The sequence below is a fragment of the Schistocerca piceifrons genome, chromosome 8 (assembly GCF_021461385.2).
Source record: "Schistocerca piceifrons isolate TAMUIC-IGC-003096 chromosome 8, iqSchPice1.1, whole genome shotgun sequence".
NCBI classification, from domain to species: domain Eukaryota; kingdom Metazoa; phylum Arthropoda; class Insecta; order Orthoptera; family Acrididae; genus Schistocerca; species Schistocerca piceifrons.
In genome coordinates this window covers 387,541,368-387,561,767 of record NC_060145.1, presented here as the reverse complement: position 1 = coordinate 387,561,767, position 20,400 = coordinate 387,541,368, and the positions used below count along the sequence as shown (strand labels likewise).

At 42.7% G+C, this 20,400-nt stretch overlaps 1 protein-coding gene across 1 annotated transcript in view; it reads left to right on the top strand.

Annotated features, from left to right (window-relative positions):
* The window catches only part of LOC124712373, a 623,942-nt gene that overhangs the window by 494,102 nt on the left and 109,440 nt on the right, over positions 1 to 20,400 (top strand). The gene's annotated exons all lie outside the window — the stretch shown is intronic.

The following is a 20,400-nucleotide window of genomic DNA, read 5'->3' as shown; positions in this document are numbered from 1 at the left end:
ATCAGGCAAGCTTCGGATAACTTACGACGCAAAGTTGATCGAAAGTGTTCGAACAGTGAAAGCAAAGTACCGGATAGTGGCGAATAAACTACAATCTTCGTAAACAACGCATATTATCCGACGAGTTCCGTAGGCGTAATAGCGAATCGGGAATCCTTTGTTAGGGTAATTGCGAGAGGCGGGCAATTGTCCAGGTCTGTAGCAACGCTCTCGGGCGTGAGGCGGGAACAATAGCGAAGAACGAGGAAAAACTGGGGGAAAGCAGCCTGCCAAGTGGGCGGCGTCAGGGAACTAACTGTCTATGCCGTGCAGCGCGATGCGAAGGCGCGAGAGTGAAGGTCTGTCTGGCCTGTCGATCTTGTCCGGCCGGCGCTTGGCGTGAAAGCCTACAGGCTGGGATAGGGCAGCCCTGCCAAATAACCTGTCTGAGAAGTGTGGTGCAAGAGCGGCGCCGGCCACGCCAAGGATTCAGCTTCTTTCCGCTGCTGTCGACATCATTCACTTACAGAAGGCCTCGGCCGCATCTGACCTGCATCGCACGCGCGTGGTTGCTCTTCCGCGATGGATGGGGCTTCTGCTGGCCTTGGCAGACGCAAAGTTTATTACGTTTCGTAACGCTGGCGGCAAACATCATCAATAACTGCGACATTTCAGGGGGCTTAGGAAGCTGGGGAACGTTCATAGTCGTGGAAGGGTATGTACCAGCGCAGGTGACGCCTGTATATAAGAAGGGTAGAAGGACGGATCCTCAAAATTACAGACCAATATCCTTAACGTCGGTTTGTTGCAGGATTCTCGAACATATTCTCAGTTCGAATGTAATGACTTTCCTTGAGACAGAGAAGTTGCTGTCCATGCATCAGCGCGGCTTTAGAAAGCATCGCTCCTGCGAAATGCAACTCGCCCTCTTTTCACATGATATCTTGCGAACCATGGATGAAGGGTGTCAGACAGATGCCATATTCCTTGACTTCCGGAAAGCGTTTGACTCGGTGCCCCACTGCAGACTCCTAACTAAGGTACGAACATATGGGATTGGTTCCCAAGAATGCGAGTGTCTCGAAGACTTCTTAAGTAATAGAACCCAGTACGTTGTCCTCGATGGTGGGTGTTCATCGGAGGTGAGGGTATCATCTGGAGTGCCCAGGGAAGTGTGGTAGGTCCGCTGTTGTTTTCTATCTACATAAATGATCTTTTGGATAGGGTGGATAGCAATGTGCGGCAGTTCGCTGATGATGGTGTGGTGTACGGGAAGGTGTCGTCGTTGAGTGACTGTAGGAGGATACAAGATGACTTGGACAGGATTTGTGATTGGTGTAAAGAATGGCAGCTAATTCTAAATATAGATAAATGTAAATTAATGCAGATGAATAGGAAAAAGAATCTCGTAATGTTTGAATACTCCATTAGTAGTGTAGCGCTTGACACAGTCACGTGGATTAAATATTTGGGAGTAACATTGCAGAGCGATATGAAGTGTGACAAGCATGTTATGGGAGTTGTGGGGAAGGCGGATAGTCGTCTTCGGTTCATTGGTAGAATTTTGGGAAGATGTGGTTCATCTGTAAAGGAAACCGCTTATAAAACACTAATACGACCTATTCTTGAGTACTGCTCGAGCGTTTGGGATCCCTATCACGTCGGACTGAGGGAGGACATAGAAGCAATTCAGAGGCGGTCTGCTAGATTTGTTACTGGTAGGTTTGATCATCACGCTAGTGTTACGCAAATGCTTCAGGAGCTCGGGTGGGAGTCTCTGCAGGAAAGGAGGCGTTCTTTTCGTGAATCGCTACTGAGGAAATTTAGAGAACCAGCATTTGAGGCTGACTGCAGTACAATTTTACTGCCGCCAACTTATATTTCGCGGAAAGACCACAGAGAAGAGATAAGAGAGATAGGGCTCGTACAGAGGCATATAGGCAGTCATTTTTCCCTCGTTCTGTTTGGGAGTGGAACAGGGAGAGATGATGCTAGTTGTGGTACGAGGTACCCTCCGCCACGCACCGTATGGTGGATTGCGGAGTATGTATGTAGATATGTAGATGTAGATACCATATAGGAAAATGGGGTGAGGCCAAACTTTCACGTCTCATTCCTCAGACACAGAAGCAGATAATAATTTTATAGAGAAAAGCTTTGTTTCTATGATAGTGCTAATTTGTACAACTACACTAACTGCTCAAAAGTATCTGGACACCCATTAGTGGACATTAATAAGCGATGTGTCCACCTTTCGCCAATATGACGGCTTCAGATGTGCTAGGAAGACTTTCAACGAGATATCTGAGTGTCTGCGGAGGAATGGCAGGCCATTCTTCTTCGACATCCGTCTGCAGCTCGTGGTCTAGTAGCTAGCGCTGCTGCCTCTAGATCACAGGGTCCCGGGTTCGATTCCCGACTGGGCCGGAGATTTTTCTCTGCCCGGGGACTGGGTGTTCGCGTTGCCCTCATCATTTCATCATCATCATCATCATTCGTGATAGTGTCTAGATTGGACTACGCAAAAAATGTAAAAATTAGGACTTTGTAGAGGCGCTGATGACCCCGCAGTTGAGCGCCCAACAAACATCATCATTTCCAGAATGAGATTTTCACTCTGCAGCGGAGTGTGCGCTGATATGAAACTTCCTGGCAGATTAAAACTGTGTGCCGGACCGTGACTCGAACTCGGGACCTTTGGCAGTGCTGTACCAACTTCTTTTTTTTTCTCTTTTTTTTCGTTCGTTGTTGGTCGTTGTGTTTGGTCGTTGCGGACGACACTTCACATCTGTTCAAGTTCGTTGTTGACATTTTCACTCAGTTTTTTTTATTAACCAGTTGAGCTACCCAAGCATGACTCACGCCCCGTCCTCACAGCTTCACTTCTGCCAGTACCTCGTCTCCTACCTGCCAAACTTTACAGAAGCTCTGCTGCGAACCTTACAGAACTAGCACTCCCGAAAGAAAGGATATTGCGAAGACATGGCTTAGCCACAGCTTGGGGGATGTTTCCAGAATGAGATTTTCACCCTGCAGCGGAGTGTGGTTTTAATCTGCCCGGAAGTTTCGAACATCATCATCATCTGGGACATCCCAACCAGCGAAGTTAGTGATGTTGGATATTGGGATCTGCAGCGAAATCGACGCTCTAACTCATCTCAACGTTGTCCCAGTGTGTTCAGGTCGTGACTCTGGTTAGGTCAGTCCATTTCAGGAATGTTATTGTCCACAAACTATTGTCTCACAGATTCTGGTTTACGACAGGGTGCATTGTCATCCTAATACAAACAATTATCATCTCCCAACAATTCCTGTACTGTACCACACCCTAAACACAAAAAATACTTCCAGATCGTAACATAGCCTCCTCCATATTTAACTGTTGGCACTTCAGATGATGACCAGTGACGTTCACCAGGCATTCGCAAAACCCAAATCATGCCATCGGATTGTCACAGGGTATAGTGTGGCTCATCACTGCAAACCACTCGTTTCCAGTCATCTACCGTCCAGTCCCACTGCTCTTCACACCACCTCAAGCATCGCTTAGCACTGGATACAGAAATATGTGGCCCCTGAGGAGCTACTCGACTCTTGTGGAAATTTTGGAAATTTGTGGTAAGAGATTATGGGACCAAACTGCTTAGGTCGTAGGTCCCTAGGCTTACACGCTACTTAATCTGACTTACGCTAAGGACAACACACACACACATGCCCGAGGGAGGACTCGAACCCCCGATGGGGGGAGCCGCGCGGACCCTGGCAAGGTGCCTCGACCGCGCTGCTACCCCTCGGCCGACTGTAGTGCTTAGGGAGTTAAGAGGAATGGGGTTTTGTGCTAATTGGGTTGCTGGTCGCTCTTTGGAACTCACGGCTAATTCCTCCCCCTGTTTTAGTGCGATTTTTACAACCGTCCTCACCAATGTCCGACGGACCTTCTGCGTCATTAAATGAGATCTTCCCGGTCTCGGTTTAGCTGCGGTCGTTCCTTCGCGTTTTCATGTTACAACCACATCGCCAACAGTCGACTTGGGCAGCCTTATAAGGGTTGCAACATCGTTGGTGGACATACCGGGTGATCGAAAAGTCAGTATAAATTTGAAAACTTAATAAACCACGGAATAATGTAGATATAGAGGTAAAAATAGACACACGTCCTTGGATTGACATGAGGTTTCACTAGAACCGAAAAAACAAAGTTCACAAAATGTCCGACAGATGGCGATGGCCAGCAAAACGTCAGTGACTGCGCATGACAATCGTGTATAAAAGGAGCTGTAATGAGAGAGAGAATCAGTAGCAGCATGTTGACGTTACCTGAAAAGGCGCTTTTACTAAAGCTGTACTATCAGAATGGGGAATGTGCTAGTTCAGCGTTACGATCCTGTCGCCATAGGAAGGGGATTCGAACGGGTAAAGGTCCGTTGACAAATGCAACTGTAGCGAGAATGATTTCGAAGTTAGAAGCCACGGGTTGTTTAGACGATATACCCCGTAGTGGCCGACCGAGCACAAGGCATAATGCTGCTGAGACAGTTCAGGAAGAAATGGAGACTGTAGCGGGTTCGTCTATGCACGGGGAAGTCAGCGCTCGTGCAGTCGCACGTCGCACCGGCATTCCATACACTACTGTTTGGTTGGCACTGAAGCGTACACTCCGATGCTATCCGTACAAAATCCATCGGCATCATGAACTGCTACCTGGCGATTTAGTGAAGCGGAGGGCATTTGCGGTGTGGGCGTTTCAAAAGATGGCAGAAGAAGTGCTGTGGACCGACGAAGCTCATTTCACGCTCCGAGGGTCTGTCAACGTCCACAACCGCTGAATTTGGGCTACCGAAAATCCTAGAACAGTTGTGGAAACTCGATTGCGCAACCAGATAGTCACGGTATGGGTTGGATTTACCACATCTACCGTTATCGGGCCTTTTTTCTTCGATGAAATGCGTGATTCTGGTTTTGTAACTGCTACCGTGACGGGTGAGAGGTACGCCGATATGTTACAGAATCGCCTCATCCCCAGCCTGGCTGATAAACACCTGCTGGAACGTACGATGTTTATACAGGATGGTTCTCCACCCCATATTTCTAGACGCGTGAAAGATCTCTTGCACGTGTCGTTTGGTGATGATCGTATGCTCAGCCGCCACTTTCGTCATGCTTGGCCTCCCAGGTCCCCAGACCACTGTCCGTGCGATTATTGGCTTTAGGGTTACCTGAAGTCGCAAGTGTATCGTGATCGACCTACATCTCTAGGGATGCTGAAACACATCCGACGCCAATGCCTCACCATAACTCCGGACATGCTTTACAGTGCTGTTCGCAACATTATTCCTCGACTACAGCTATTGTTGACGAATGATGGTGGACATATATTACTTTTTCATGCTAATTATTGCTATTCTGATCAGATAAAGCACCATCTGTCGAACTTTTTTTGGACTTTTGTATTTTTTTGGGGATAATAAAACCCCATGCCATTCCAAGCATGTGTGTCAATTTGTACCTCTCTATCTGCATTATTCCGTGATTTATTCAGTTATCAAATTTATACTAACTTTTTGATCACCCGGTATTACTCAAGTGAAATCCAATGACTAGTCCACATTCGAAGAAGCTAGCTCTCCTCGCCGACCCATTCTCCTGTTTCGTCTCTGCTGGCACACAGCCCTCGGCGTCTCCTTTCGTACTTACTTGTCTGCTTTCTTGACATCTAGTAGTCAGTTCCACATTACATAATTGGCCTCTGGGTACTTTTATCTGATAGTGAACACTCTTGTATTCGTTGTCGCATGGAAAAAATCTGCATCTGAATATTATCTCGAGGAATTTATTGCGATCCCTGAAACACGTATTGAGTCAGTTCACGAAGACTACTGGCTGGAGGCTCTTATGAAACTAAAAGTTTTTGTAAAACGCATTTTAACCGTCAGCTCTTTATTTGTATGCACATCTTCTGGTTTCGGTTATTAATCACCATCCAGCATGTAGGGTACAACAGATTAGCTAAAATCATCCCATATTCCTTTGAAGCTGAACAATATCGAAATTATCCAGTAAAATTGTACAAACACCTGACATAAATTGTCTGAGAATACTGACAGTCATATCTCGTGTGAAATAGACAGACATCACAAGAAAAACAAGACGAACAATTACTGGAAAAATGTATAACTTGAGTGCTGAGGGAATCTCCCAGTAATGGTTCGTCTTGCCTGCAGAGTCGAAACGTAGTGTACGCAGCCAGGCCTCCTGAGGGCCATCTAATCGCCGATAACCGTGACAGTTGAACCACTGATACTACAACCACTCAGTATGCACATATTGTACCCTGCTGCCGCTATACACAGTCCTTGAGGATGTTGCATTTATTTTTACGGAGGTGTAGTAAGCATTGGTACAGTATAAGAAGAGATAGAAAGGGACATGAAACTAGTAAAAGAGTAACAGAACTTAAAAAAAAGGCCACAACATTTCATTTGTCCTCCACAACCCACACTCTCTCCCCTCAGTGCACTGATAAACGGCTCAGATTGTTCATCTTTTGTATGATAACATACAGCTAATGTAAGAAGACACTGCAAAGCAGCGTTATTACTTGGACGGCATGCGATGCAAGCGATATCACGGTAATTTCCAACCACTTTCGAAACACATCAAATTCAAGGGAAGTTTCTCAATCGCTCGTATTACGATTGTAGTAGTAACTCTCTGGGTTAATAAGACACCTAGTGTTGGCTTCTTTTAAGGGTTGCTCTACTTCTTTAGACCCGTGAGTGCTACAATTAGAGTGGAGTGGAGCCCGTGAACAGGAAGAACGACATCCGTTATCGAGGAGAGCGGATGCCCTCGACAGACAGGTTTTGCCCCTGGTTACGAGTACGTTCCTGACGCCGCCATCATCCTCACAAGGCCAGCGTGCTTCTGATAGCACTCTGCTTGCTCCAGAACAACTCTCCTCTTGTCCTCCACAACATGCTTCTGTTCAAAAATAAATGCAAGGATGCTGTAAAGAAGTTACGCCTCGAAGTAAGAGCCAACGGAGAACGGCTTGCTGCGTCACGCGTTCGTTTAGTACGAGCTAGATCGTTACGGAAACATTGGGGAAAAAAAACACAGTGGCAGGGACTACAAGAGAGTCGTTGTGCATTACGGACAGATTTATTACTAAAATTCCGAGAGCATACGTTCCAAAATAGTCGGGCGACATATTAGTTTCCCACACATACGTCTCCCTAAAAGACTACAGAAGGCTGAAGCCGGTCAGAATAACAAGGCTATGATTTAATATGTGTCGAATTATCTCGAGGTTCTACATCGACTGCGAAGCTTCAGAATGTATGTCAAATAAAATGTAGGAAAGTAATATACGCAACACTCTCATACCAGACTTTGCGAATTAATTCACGGAGCTAACTTCACAAAACCTATTGTGTTGCTGCGGACTTCCAAAGAATGCTACTAACACTGGTATAATTTCTAAAACAAAACCCAAATGCGAAAAATGTTAATAAAGTAAATTTAAGTAAAATTGGGGCCTAAGCTCCAGGAGCATATACTGGGTATGCATCACTGTAATAAGTCCAGTGATAAGCCCTGGGGCTACAGTATAGTAGAATGATATACAACCGAGCGTGGCCGCTAAGGAGCTTGACAAGGTGCAGAGACTGGCGTGATTAGCCTAACAGGTGGATTTAGCAGCACACCCCCTGCTGGGATGGAGACCATGCTGGCCATGCCCCCATAACACCTTTGGGTTACAGTGGAGGCAGCAGCAAGAACATATATGTTGCGAACTAGGAATCTTTAGGAAATCCAGGTTCCCATACCAATATAGTAAGTAATATATATCATATTCGGTTAGAAATGTGTAGCCTGTGTCCGCCCTAACTTTTATTATAGTATCTTGTAAGGATTTGAAGTAAATCAGACAAGAGCTTTTCGAGAATTTTGGTCCGTGATCGATTTACTTGAAATTTTTACACAATACTCTAAGTAAGCTTATATAATTTTGAAGCCAGCTGGCCATGCACTTCTCGAGATTTTTGGTAACAACTTAATCAATAACTTGTCTTTTTGCTGTAAGTATAGATAGATATGTATATTTATATCTTTCATATATTTAAAAATATATGGCCTGTGCCTGTCATAATGTTTGTTAGAAGATCGTGTGAAAATGTGAAGAGGATCGGTCAAGAATTTCACGAGATTTTTTGTTAAAAATATGAAACATATAAATACATCTATCTATACTTACTGTATGAAGACAAGTTATTGATTAATGTTGTTACCAAAAATCTCGAGAAGTGCATGGCCAGTTGGTTTCAATATTTTCCTGATACACCAACAAACATTCGGACGGACATAGGCTACATACCTTTTTAATATATATGGTATATACATCTATATGTAACACAAGAAGGAAAAGTTGTTAGCGAAAAACATTGTTAGCAAAAGTCTCGAAATCTTCTTGACCGATATAGTTCAGATGTTTACATGACGCTCTAAAACACGTTAAGATGGACATAGCCTACATATATCTGTAATAGATGTAGTACATAAATGTATATATAATATATAATGGGAACATGTTAGCAAAAAGCTCAAAAAGTTCTCGACCGATTTACTTATTTACGGGATGTTGAAGGCAGGGAAAGAGGAAGGGGAAGGTGTCACGTTTGTCCAACGTGTTTTGAAATGTTCTTTGAAAACTCATGTTATTTTACGTGAAAAAGAGACAAGTAATACGAGTACATAATACATCAACCTCACTGACATACACATTCAGTATTATATTGACAATATTTTCTTACTGATATTCTGCATATATACATTCTATGACAAAAAAATAACTATACACCAAGAAAGAATTATCCGAATGCGACTGAAACAGTAGATGTAATATACACTGAACAGAAAACAAACGATTACGATTTCAGGGAAAATCGGATGATTTAGTCAAGAGGAAGAGTTCCACAAATAGAGCAGGTCAGTAGCGCATTGGTCTACCTGTTGCCCTTAACGCAAGCAGTTACTCGGTTTGGCGTTGATTGACAGAGCTGTGGCGTACCCTCCTGAAGGATATCGGACTAAATTCTGTCCAGTTGTCGCCGTAGGTCGTCAAAATCTCGACCTGGTTTGAGAGCCCTGCCTATAATGCTCCAAAATTTCTCATATCGGCAGAGATCTGGTGACCTTGCTGGCCAAACTGAGGTTTGGCAAGCACGAGGACAAGCAAAAGAAACTCTCGCCGGGTATGGGCGAGCATTATCTTGCTGAAATGTAAGCCCAGGATAGTTAGCCATGAAGGACAGCAGAACGGGACATAGACTACCGTCGACGAACCGCTGTACTGTAAGAGTGCCTCGGATGACAACCAAAGGGATTCTGGTATGAAATAAAATGGTACCCCAGACCAACCTTCCTGATAGTCGGGAGAAGGAAGAGAAGGAAACGTTGTAAGTGAATATGGAATGGGAGTAAGGAATGAAAGAGGAAGTCCCTGGTAGAATTTTGCACAGAGCATAACTTAATCATAGCTAACACTTACCTCAAGAATCATAAAAGAAGGTTGTATATATGGAAGAAGCCTGGAGATACTGGAAAGTCTCAGATAGATTATACAATGGCAAGACAGAGATTCAGGAACCAGGTTTTAAATTGTGAGACATTTCCAGGGACAGATGTGGGCTCTGACCACAATCTATTGGTTATGAACTGTAGATTGAAACTGCAGAAACTGCAAAAAGGCTCTCTTTCAAATTCCGAAAGTGGCAAGGATAAAATACAGGGAGCGAAAGGCTATTTACAATTTGTACAGAAACCAGATGGCAGTTATAAGAGTCGAGGGACATGAAAGGGAAGCAGTGGTTCGGAAGGGAGTGAGAGAGGGTGGTAGCCCATCCCCGATGCTATTCAATCTGTATAATGCGTAAGCAGCAAAGGAAACAAAAACAAAAAAATTCTGAGCAGAAATTGAAATCCATGGAGAAGAAATAAAAACTTTGAGGTTCGCCGATGACATTGTAATTCTGTCAGAGACAGACCTGGAAGAGCAGCTGCCGGCCGGAGTGGCTGAGCGGTTCTAGACGTTACAGTATGGAACCGCGCGACCTGTACGGTCGCAGGTACGAATCCTGCCTCGGGCATGGATGTGTGTGATGTCCTTAGGTTAGTTAGGTTTAAGTAGTTCTAAGTTCTAGGGGACTGATGACCACAGCAGTAAGTCCCATAGTGCTCAGAGCCATTTGAACCATTTTGAAGAGCATCTGAACGGAATGGACAGTGTCTTGAAAGAAGGATATAAAATGAACATCAACAAAACCAAAACGAGAATAATGGAATGTAGTCGAATTAAATCTGGTGATTCTGCGGGAATTAGATTAGGAAATGAGACGCTTAAAGTAGTAAATGAGTTTTGCTATTTGGGGAGCAAAATAACGGCTGGTGGTCGAAGTAGAGAGGATATAAAATGTAGACTGGCAATGGCAAAGAAAGCGTTTCTGAAGAAGAGAAATTTGTTAACATCGAGTATAGATTTAAAAGTTAGGAAGTCGTTTCCGAAAGTATTTGTATGGAGTGTAGCCATGTATGGAAGTGAAACGTGGAAAATAAATAGTTTAGATAAGAAGAGAATAGAAGCTTTCGAAACGTGGTGCTACAGTAGAATGCCGAAGATTAGATTGGTAGATCACATAACTAATGAGAAGGTATTGAATACAATTGGAGAGAAGAAAACTTTGTGGCACAACTTGACTAGAAGAAGCGATCGGTTGGTAGGACATGTTCTGAGGCATCAAGAGATCACAAATTTAGCATTGGAGGGCAGCGTGGAGGGTAAACATCGTAGAGGGAGACCAAGAGATGAATACACTAAACAGATTCAGAAGGATGTAGGTTGCAGTAGGTACTGGGAGATGAAGAAGCTTGCACAGGATAGAGTAGCATGGAGAGCTGCATCAAATCAGTCTCTGGACTGAAGACCACAACAACAACATGGCGGCCTTGAGTGGAGCTGGTATCCCTCCGCTGTCCGGGGCGCCTCCAGGCACGTCTTAGCTGGTTATTGGGACTCCGATTGAAGCGGGATTGAGCTCTGAAGACAGTTTTGCTCCAGCCAATCACATTCCAGGCCGTGTACCCGACATCACTGCAAAACGGGCTCTTTAGTGTACAGGGGTTAATGGTAGTCGGCGTAAGACCCGCCCTGAGCTCGGGGTCATTTCTGCGAGCCGCTTATTAATGGTCCTTGCGGTCACTGAAGCACCAGCTGCACGTCGGATCAATGATAACGATGAATCCGGGGCTCTGAGTGCCTCTCTGCCGATTGTTCAGTCCCCAAGTTCTGTCGTCTCTCTAGATCGACTGCTTCCTTCTTGGCGCTGTGTTCGGCCGTTGTTCACCCATTCCTCCAGCATCGTCGAACTGTGGCTTCGCTCCTGTTCAAATGTCGAGTGACTCGCCAATTACTCCAACCGGTTTTTTTGAGCCCAACTACAACTCTCACATGCTGACATCTGCATATATTGTTCAAACGCCTATCTGCGAGGCATGGTTACTGTCCACCTGAGTACACGGAATGAAACTCGCAAAGACTTTATGCCCTGGTATCGATATGTCTCCTGTTTACTATCCTTGCCAGTCTCGAGGTGAAATTGCGCTGTAGAGTCACACATTCATTCAGTGTTCACCAAAGTTTTTGCATTTTCCGTCGATACCTGTATGAATATCAATTTGTGATCAATTTGTGTAACTCCTTTGACCAGTTTGCATAGCTCCTTTTTGATGCGTCGCTTTTTTTTTTATAGCTAAGAGTGCATAGGTGTAATATCAGCATGAGAATATTTTTCAAAATCAATCAAATAAACCTGACCAGCTGAAGAATAACGAAATGAAGCAAATGAATTGCGATTTACAATTTAATCATTCCAAATACTTTGAAGAGTAGAACAACTTCTCTACTTACTTTAACAATATCAGCTTTTTAGTCCAAAGAAAGTACCGCACAACAACGATAATATTAATTAAATAGCACTGTGCTAATTCTTTAATAACACACTCATTCATTTAATCAATTTACACTACATTTGTGAATGGCAACATAAAAGTGTTCAAAGCAAAGGGATCTCTGGCACAAGACCGCACACTTTTGAACATCGGATAAAGCACTACCGCTTGTTAGTTCACAACAGTATGAACTCGAAGCTCTTAGTCACTCCTGTATACAATACCTTCGGGCGTTAGGCGGCTGCTGTGGGGCGGAGCGACTTTCAAACATTCAGAATGTCATAACGTCACACTGTCAGAATTACAGCCCAAATTTTCGCGCTATGTCGATTGCTCGCGCTGATATCTTGCAAGTGTGCTTTTTTCTCTTTAAAATATGAGGTCAAGTTGGTGACTTAGTATCATGGCCAGCTAGGATAACACTGTTTTATGTATCATGTAGCCAAAGTACTTGTGAAAACCTATTTCTAAAAATTAATCCATAATTAGCGCCTGGAGCAATAAATTTGGGAACATGTCCAAGCCGACGGTTGGTAGTGACCCTGAAATCTTGCAGTAGAATTGAGACTAGATGTTTCCTTGAAGAGGCCCATCGTCCATCATAACGTGGTCCAGATGCCTTTAGCTGTCTTTTTGCATGCTGTTTCTCACTAGACGTTTGAAAGTCTTGTCCCATTTAACTACAGGGTGGGCCCTAAATGAGTTGTAAAAAATGCGTTTTGTGCAATAGAACTAAACAAATAAAAATACAATTTTGTTTTCATCAAAGAAATTCATGTTAAGTTCACTGTACCTACAGAAATTGGTCAAAATGGTTTCTGTGCTGTTCTAAGAAAACACTGCATATTTTAACACTAATTTACAGATCTTCTCGTAAGTCTTTCGAGACATTATGTTTTCAATTCCTGATTGGATTCGTTCCTTCAGATGATCATCATCACGACGGAATAAACATCATTTTAAGTACGCCAGCCGGCCGAAGTGGCCGAGCGGTTCTAGGGGCTACAGTCTGGAACCGCACGACCGCTACGGTCGCAGGTTCGAATCCTGCCTCGGGCATGCATGTGCGTGATGTCCTTAGGTTAGTTAGGTTTAAGTAATTCTAAGTTCTAGGAGACTGATGACCTCTGAAGTCCCATACACGGACGGGGAATCACCCTAGCGAAGATACGAGCTACAAATGGGCAAATCCATTAAGATAAACGAATTTGACAAAGTGCGGATTATTATTACGCAGAACCTGTGAACGAGCATCTCGAAAACGGCGAAACTGGTCGAATGTTTACGTGCTACTGTCGTAGCATCTGCGGAAAGAGGTAGAAAGAAAGTGAAACTAACACTAGGTGTTAAATGATTGGACGTCCACGACTTTTCACAGAACGTGGGATTCGGATTGTCTGCTCTATAAAGTAGGATAGATGGTGATCTGTGGCGTATCTGCCGAAAGAGCGCAATGCAGCTGCACGCACAAGTGTATTGGAGCACACCGTTCATCGTACATTGTTGAAAATGGAGCTCGGGAATCTACCGGTGATGAATGGAAACGTGTCGACTCTTCGGATGAATCACATTTTTTGCCACATCCGGTCGATGGTCGTCTCCACAAACGCCGTCATCGAGGTGAACAGCGGCTCGAAACGTGCAGTGCGCCACGGAAGCAAGATGGTGGGAATAGTTTTATGCTATGGGAGACACACTGTGTTGCATGGGACCTGTGGTAGTAGTAGAAGACATGCGGACAGCTCTGAACCACCTGCATCCCTCCCTGCTTGGTGTCTTCCCCGACGGCGATAACATCCTTCAGCAATCTAACTATCCGTGTCTCAGAGCCAGAACCGCTCTACTGTGGGTTGAGAAGCATTAGAGTGAACTCACGTTGATGTCTCGGCGTCAGATTAAAAATAAAATGGTTCAAATGGCTCTGAGCACTAAGGGGCTTACCTTCTGAGGTCATCAGCCACTTGGAACTTAGAAGTACTTAATCCTAACTAACCTAAGGACATCACACACACCCATGCCCGAGGCAGCGTCAGATTCGCCTGATGTAAATCTCAGAAGCCATCTGAGTCGCTATCGAGTGCCATCAACGGGTACACAAATCAGCGGCCAGTTATTTACGTGAATTACGTTACCTGTGCGTAAACATCTGTGGTGTCACCGCCAGACACCACACTTGCTAGGTGGTAGCTTTAAATCGGCCGCGGTCCATTTAGTACATGTCGGACCCGCGTGTCGCCACTGTGTGATCGCAGACCGAGCGCCACCACAAGGCAGGTCTCGAGATACGGAATAGCACTCGCCCTAGTTGTACGACGACTTTGCTGGCGACTACACTGACGAAGCCTTTCTCTCATTTGCCGAGAGACTGTTAGAATAGCCTTCAGCTAAGTCCATGGCTACGACCTAGCAAGGCGCCATTAGCCTTACATAGTTTGATAGTTATCGTATGAAATGTCTCATCAAGAACGTTGTAAACCAATGACGGATTAAAAGTTAAGTATTCCCAAAAGCAACGTACTTTTCTTTATAGCAATTCATTGAGCGTCCTGTTTCAGACTTCAAGATATTCTGCGTGAGCTTATAGCGTGCCTATCGGCCCCCTCAAAATAACACTGTGTGGGCACTTCTGTCGACACATCAACATCTAATGCCACATACCTCCACAAATGTACCAAAAAACTGTCGGATCCCTGATACGCAGAATCAGTTATGTATTTCGTTCCAAAGACGGACAAACAAGATATTCAGCGGCTGGTCTCAATGTTTTGACTCGGCAGTGTATATGTTCTCAATTTCAGCTTCTTCTGAATCCTTCTTAGGCTTGTTCTTGCTGCTCCATACTCCATGGACGTTTTTCTTAGAGATTCAGTCGCCGATCGCAGGAAACACTGCGTTGCAAAATTAAGATTCTCTCCTGTAGTAACAGACTTTAGCCTACTTGAACGAGGAAGTTCAGCTACCGAGTCAGTGTCTTCAAATCTTAAATTTAATGTGCGAATATTTTATCGATATGGCGTCTGAATGTTTCGAAAACGTTGCACAAACAATTCACAGGCATCACTGCAATTATGGTCAGTTTCCACCATGTTTGAAAAACAAATACGCACAGTTCTGTAGTTAACTTCCTATTCATTGTGTTTCACATACCAAAGAACAACAGAACCTCAAACTGCTAGTGTCAACTGACTTATTAGCCACCCTGTACATCTCCCAAAACAATTACACGACCGGGAGCCCGTCAACCGCTATCTACATCTACATGACTTCTATGAATACGAATGCGAGCGCCGTGTCTTCAGCACTGCTCTTCTTTGCTCATTGCCTGTACCATCTGAAACGATACCGCATCCAAAGTGCACAGCTGAAGCAGATGCAGTACGAGCCATTGGCCTCGCGCGCGCTTCTCGTTTCGCCACACGGAATGCGCGTCTTGTGTCTGCATGTGGAAAGCACCGAGTTGCGTCTGCTGTCGACCGGCCGCCTGCTGCGGTTTCTTCACAGCACTTCAGTGGCCTCTGCCGGTTTTACGCCGACCTGCCGATTGCCATCGCGACATTTCCTGCGCGATTTCGTACTTGTGTCACTAACCATTTGTATTGTGCGCAGGTATGTTAGATGATGAAATGGTATCTCCTGACCGATATTTTTAGCTTCCCAGACATATGAACAAAACTTATGTTTGAACGTAAATCGTACCATTTCATATTTTAAACCCATGTAAATGATTTAAAAGACAGTCTGAACAGACATATCAGATTTTTTCCAAACGATGCTGTCATTTACCGTCTAGTAAAATCATCAGAAATTCAAAACCAAATGAAAAATGATATAGACGAAATATATGAATGGTGCCAAAAATGGCTGTTGACCCTAAATAATGAAAAGTGTGAGGTCATCATATGGTTGGTGAGGCGACTATGTCATTTGGTTTTTGTATGTCACGGATGTGTACGTCAGAGAGGGAGCAAGTTACGTTACTTTTAAACAATCTTTGATCTTTTTGTGGCACAGTCTTTGCCTCTGCTCAGTCTGATACAGTACATTCTTAGTTAAGTGTGGCACGTGATGGATGTATTCAGTAGTGCTGTGTTGACTTGTGAGTGTGTCTGTTAGATGAAGAATATTGTAAACGACAGCAAGACTGAATAAGATTAGTAAACTAGAAAGTGAAGAAAATATAAATTTTGAATAATGTTATTATTTTCGAAGAGAAGAAGATATGGCGCATACCAACAGTTAGCGATAAACTATGCTATTGCACCGTATGCCATAGCAACTCCCGTCGCGCAGCAAGCAACGTTTAACAAAAATAGGGCGACTACCGTAAGCAACAAGCTTCATGGATTTCACAACAACAGCGATTTGCTGCCACGACGCCTACGCCAAACAAACTGCTACGAACTTCCAAAATTTCATCTATAAACCGAAAAAGAATAAATAATTTCTAATAAACTGAACACTGGCAGTATTTTTTTAAACCAGTTCTAAGAGGTTACACAAGTTGTTGTTCATTTGAGAAATATTTTTGGCTGTACATGGTGATGATAATTCAGAGACATGTAACACTCTCTACCACTTTTGATGAGGTATACAGACTGTTAGGATGGTAATTGTGTTGTCTGGAAAGAATAGTGATTGGTATTTTGGTTTAAGATTTTTTTCAGGATCTGTTATAAGGCAGTGACGCAGTGTTAAATGAACTGTAATATTTACGATTATAGCTATGAATATGAAGTGTTGTTTACGTGGAAATAAGTGGACGAAAACAGAGCAGGGAATTGTTATTTGAAGTGTATATTGAGACGGAGTCAACGAATATGATTAATGTTATAAAAGGATAATGAGATTTATCCTGGTGATGTACATGAGATGACAGTTATAAGATTTATGATGCATACTGTAATAGAGTGAGGCAGCCATTATGACGATTAATGAGGAGAAAGAGTGAGTCAGTAATGGTTGGGGCATAGGGTCCCTGTTTCTTGTTACAGTCAGTTTCTATGCCATGTGAGCGCATTTCGTGTTTATAAGTGTAAAAGGTAAGTTTCTGAAAAGATGTGGCTGGATGACAATAGTGAATGAAGGTAATGTGTCTTAAGAAAACACAGTTATTTCCTAGATGTTTAGTTACAATTATCTCATGCAAATCATTTAACCTTTTTATTAAACATACATCGTCATTGTTTTCATCAAAGCAAAACAACGTGTAACAGTTATACATTTTTGTCTCTATTTGTGCACGGAAAATGTTTTGCAAAGATGTAACTCAGCACTGATTGCTACTCTGTACTCTGTTTTTGTGGTAGGGTCTATTTCTTGTTTATACTGATGAATGCCATCGTTTTTCCTGAGTTGTATATAGCAATATGCACTCAAAATTTAACTTTTACTGAACTCTGTAGAACTGATCTACCTTTCCTTTGTCTGAGAGATAACTCTACATATATATGAAACCATGTCATAATAGTCTAGGTGTTTGGCAAATTTTAATTTTTGGATCAAATTCATCACTAGCGAGGTGTGAGATGGACAGACAATAGGCAGGAAGTATGTGGGATACTAATAGTTATGCTTTTCTTTTTTCTTTTTTTTCAGCTTTATTTTCTTTTGACATGGCATAGGATACGGTTCTTTTATATCTATTTTTCTGCTAACATGTATGACATTGCAGATTAACTCTTGTTTTTACATATGATGTAACATAATAACATACATTGCTTTAGCTTAAGGAATTTTCACGCTGTGTTTGTCTGTTACACTTACATCATTTATTGAGTTTCTTCATAATGCATATCCTGTGTATAATTTCTTACTGTAGGATGTGGCGCAATTAGTATAATCATTATGTTAAGTATAGTACTCTAGGGAGCTATCAAAAGTCATTTAAGATGTGTAAGAAATTATTAAAGATGTGGAGACAAAGATAAAAAGGTAAGAAAGAGCAAAGAAATGGTTACAAAGATTATGTGAAAAATGAATATGAGAAATGATTAGGTAGGGCAAAGATGAGAAATAATTAGGTAGGGCAAAGATGAGAAATGGCTAGGTAGAACAAATGTGACAAATGGTTAGGTAGGGAAATGGAGCTAAATAATATGGACTTATGACAATGTATGACACATATGACAGAAAGAAGCAAAGAATACAGTAAACAGTGGTAATTATTGAAATATGAAATTATAGGCAAAAGGATTAAAAATGCATGAACTAAAGAATGACCCGTGCGGTAGCGTTCTCGCTTCCCACGCCCGGGTTCCCGGGTTCGATTCCCGGCGGGGTCAGGGATTTTCTCTGCCTCGTGATGGCTGGGTGTTGTGTGATGTCCTTAGGTTAGTTAGGTTTAAGTAGTTCTAAGTTCTAGGGGACTGATGACCTAAGATGTTAAGTCCCATAGTGCTCAGAGCCATTTTTTGAAAGAATGACCTATAACTAGATAGCATGCCAATTACTAACCATGTTAGGTATAATCATAGACTGACGTTTGACTGGCTGTATAAAGTATTCTTTGATGTGAACCTTGGTTACTCCGTAATCCATATTTTTCCTAACTATTATTTGTGTTCTCCTTACTTGTGTGTGTGACCACTATCCTTATGTGTTTATTTCTTGTGTGTGGTCACTAACCTTATGCATCTCTTTCTACCTTACTCTCTATACTTCTGTGTATTTCACTAATGTCCATATAAACATATTTATTTGAATAGATTTAGAATATTCTGTAGCGTAATTCTGTACAAATATTATAACTGTTTATTATCATGCCTATTACTATACATTGTTTCACATGATTTTCTTGTCTGATGTTTCTGTAATCCATTATTGTAAAACGATGATGGTATTTTTTTCTTAGTTTTTTTTTATAGACACAGACGTCTGTTGTTACTGCTACACTACATGTGCATTCCATATCTACAACGACGTAAAACCTTATTACTCCTGTTTAATATAGGTAATTGTATATTGTAAATTTAACAAATTGTAAATTATTGACCATTCACCACAAATGATTGACACTTGCCAGGGTAGAAAAAAATATATCCACTGATTATACACCGAAATATTCTGTCATAAGTTGGCATACTTCACAGATGCAAGCTGCAACTGACATCCATAAGGAATTCTTCCATACAACAAGATGGCTTTGGAGTTATCAGAGGCTCTACAGTCTGCTTCAAGCAGATACTACGACATTTTACTTTTTCTGCGTGTGTGGGGTTGTCAGCTGAGATCTGCGTTTAGTCTTACTGAGTCTGCTTCCACATAACTTGCCATAACAATGACATTATTGCTGCGAGCTAAAGTAAGTTTGGCCATTTGTGACAAGCACACTCTTCGATCTACTTTCATCGTGCAGATTACTACTGTCATATGCGACTGCGTTTCAGAAATGTAGCCCTTGTGTGATACAGACACTCTGACCTACTTCCTGCGTGCTACAAAACCGGTGTAGATCACCAATGCTACTTCAATACAAAATGTGACATGTAAACTTTCAAAATACCCTATGTAGAACATTCTCATATACTCATAAAAAGTTAATAATTCTAATGATTACCGAGCGAGGTGCGCAGTGGTTAGACACTGGACTCGCATTCGGGAGGACGACGGTTCAACCCCACGTCCGGTCATCCTGATTTAGGTTTTCCGTGATTTCCCTAAATCGCTCCCGGCAAATGCCGGGATGGTTCCCTTGAAAAGGGCACGGCCGACTTCCTTCCCCAGCCTTCCCTAATCCGATGAGACCGGTGAGCGCGCCCTCTGGTCTCCTTTCCCAAACAACCCAACCCCAACCCAACCTCTACTGATTAATCATTCACATGTTGCTGAATTTTGTATAAATTTTTTACTTATAGTTCTTTAACTCATTTTGTTGTAAAACGATTTTTCTTCTTGTATTTGAAACATGTTTTGTATGTTCCTATCCATAATGTTTAGAACTTTGTCCACGTCCCATTCTTGTCTGAAATGACCATTGCACAAAATTCTACTGGGGGAAGGTGGGGGAAATTTAAGATGGTCATGTCATTTTGTTCTTGAATATAATACATGTGCACGTCAGAGAAAGTTACGTTACTGTTAAACAATCTTTGGTCTCGTCGTGGCACAGTCTTTGCCTGAGCTTAGTCTGATGCATTCTTAGTTGAAGTGTGGTGGGTGAGGGACGTATTCAGTAGTGTTGTGTTGACTTGTGATTGTGTCTGTTAGATGAAGAATATTGTAAAGGACAGCAAGGATGAATAAGATGGATATGCTAGAAAGTGAAGAGAATATAAATTTTCAGTAATGTTATGTTTTGAAGAGAATGAGTTTGAGGTAAGACTGCAACACTGCGCAGCTAGGAATGATTGTTGTCAGCTAGTTTACTTGCTCAGAGCTGAGAGAAAGACCACCCCACTTCCGTAAGTCATGAATTTG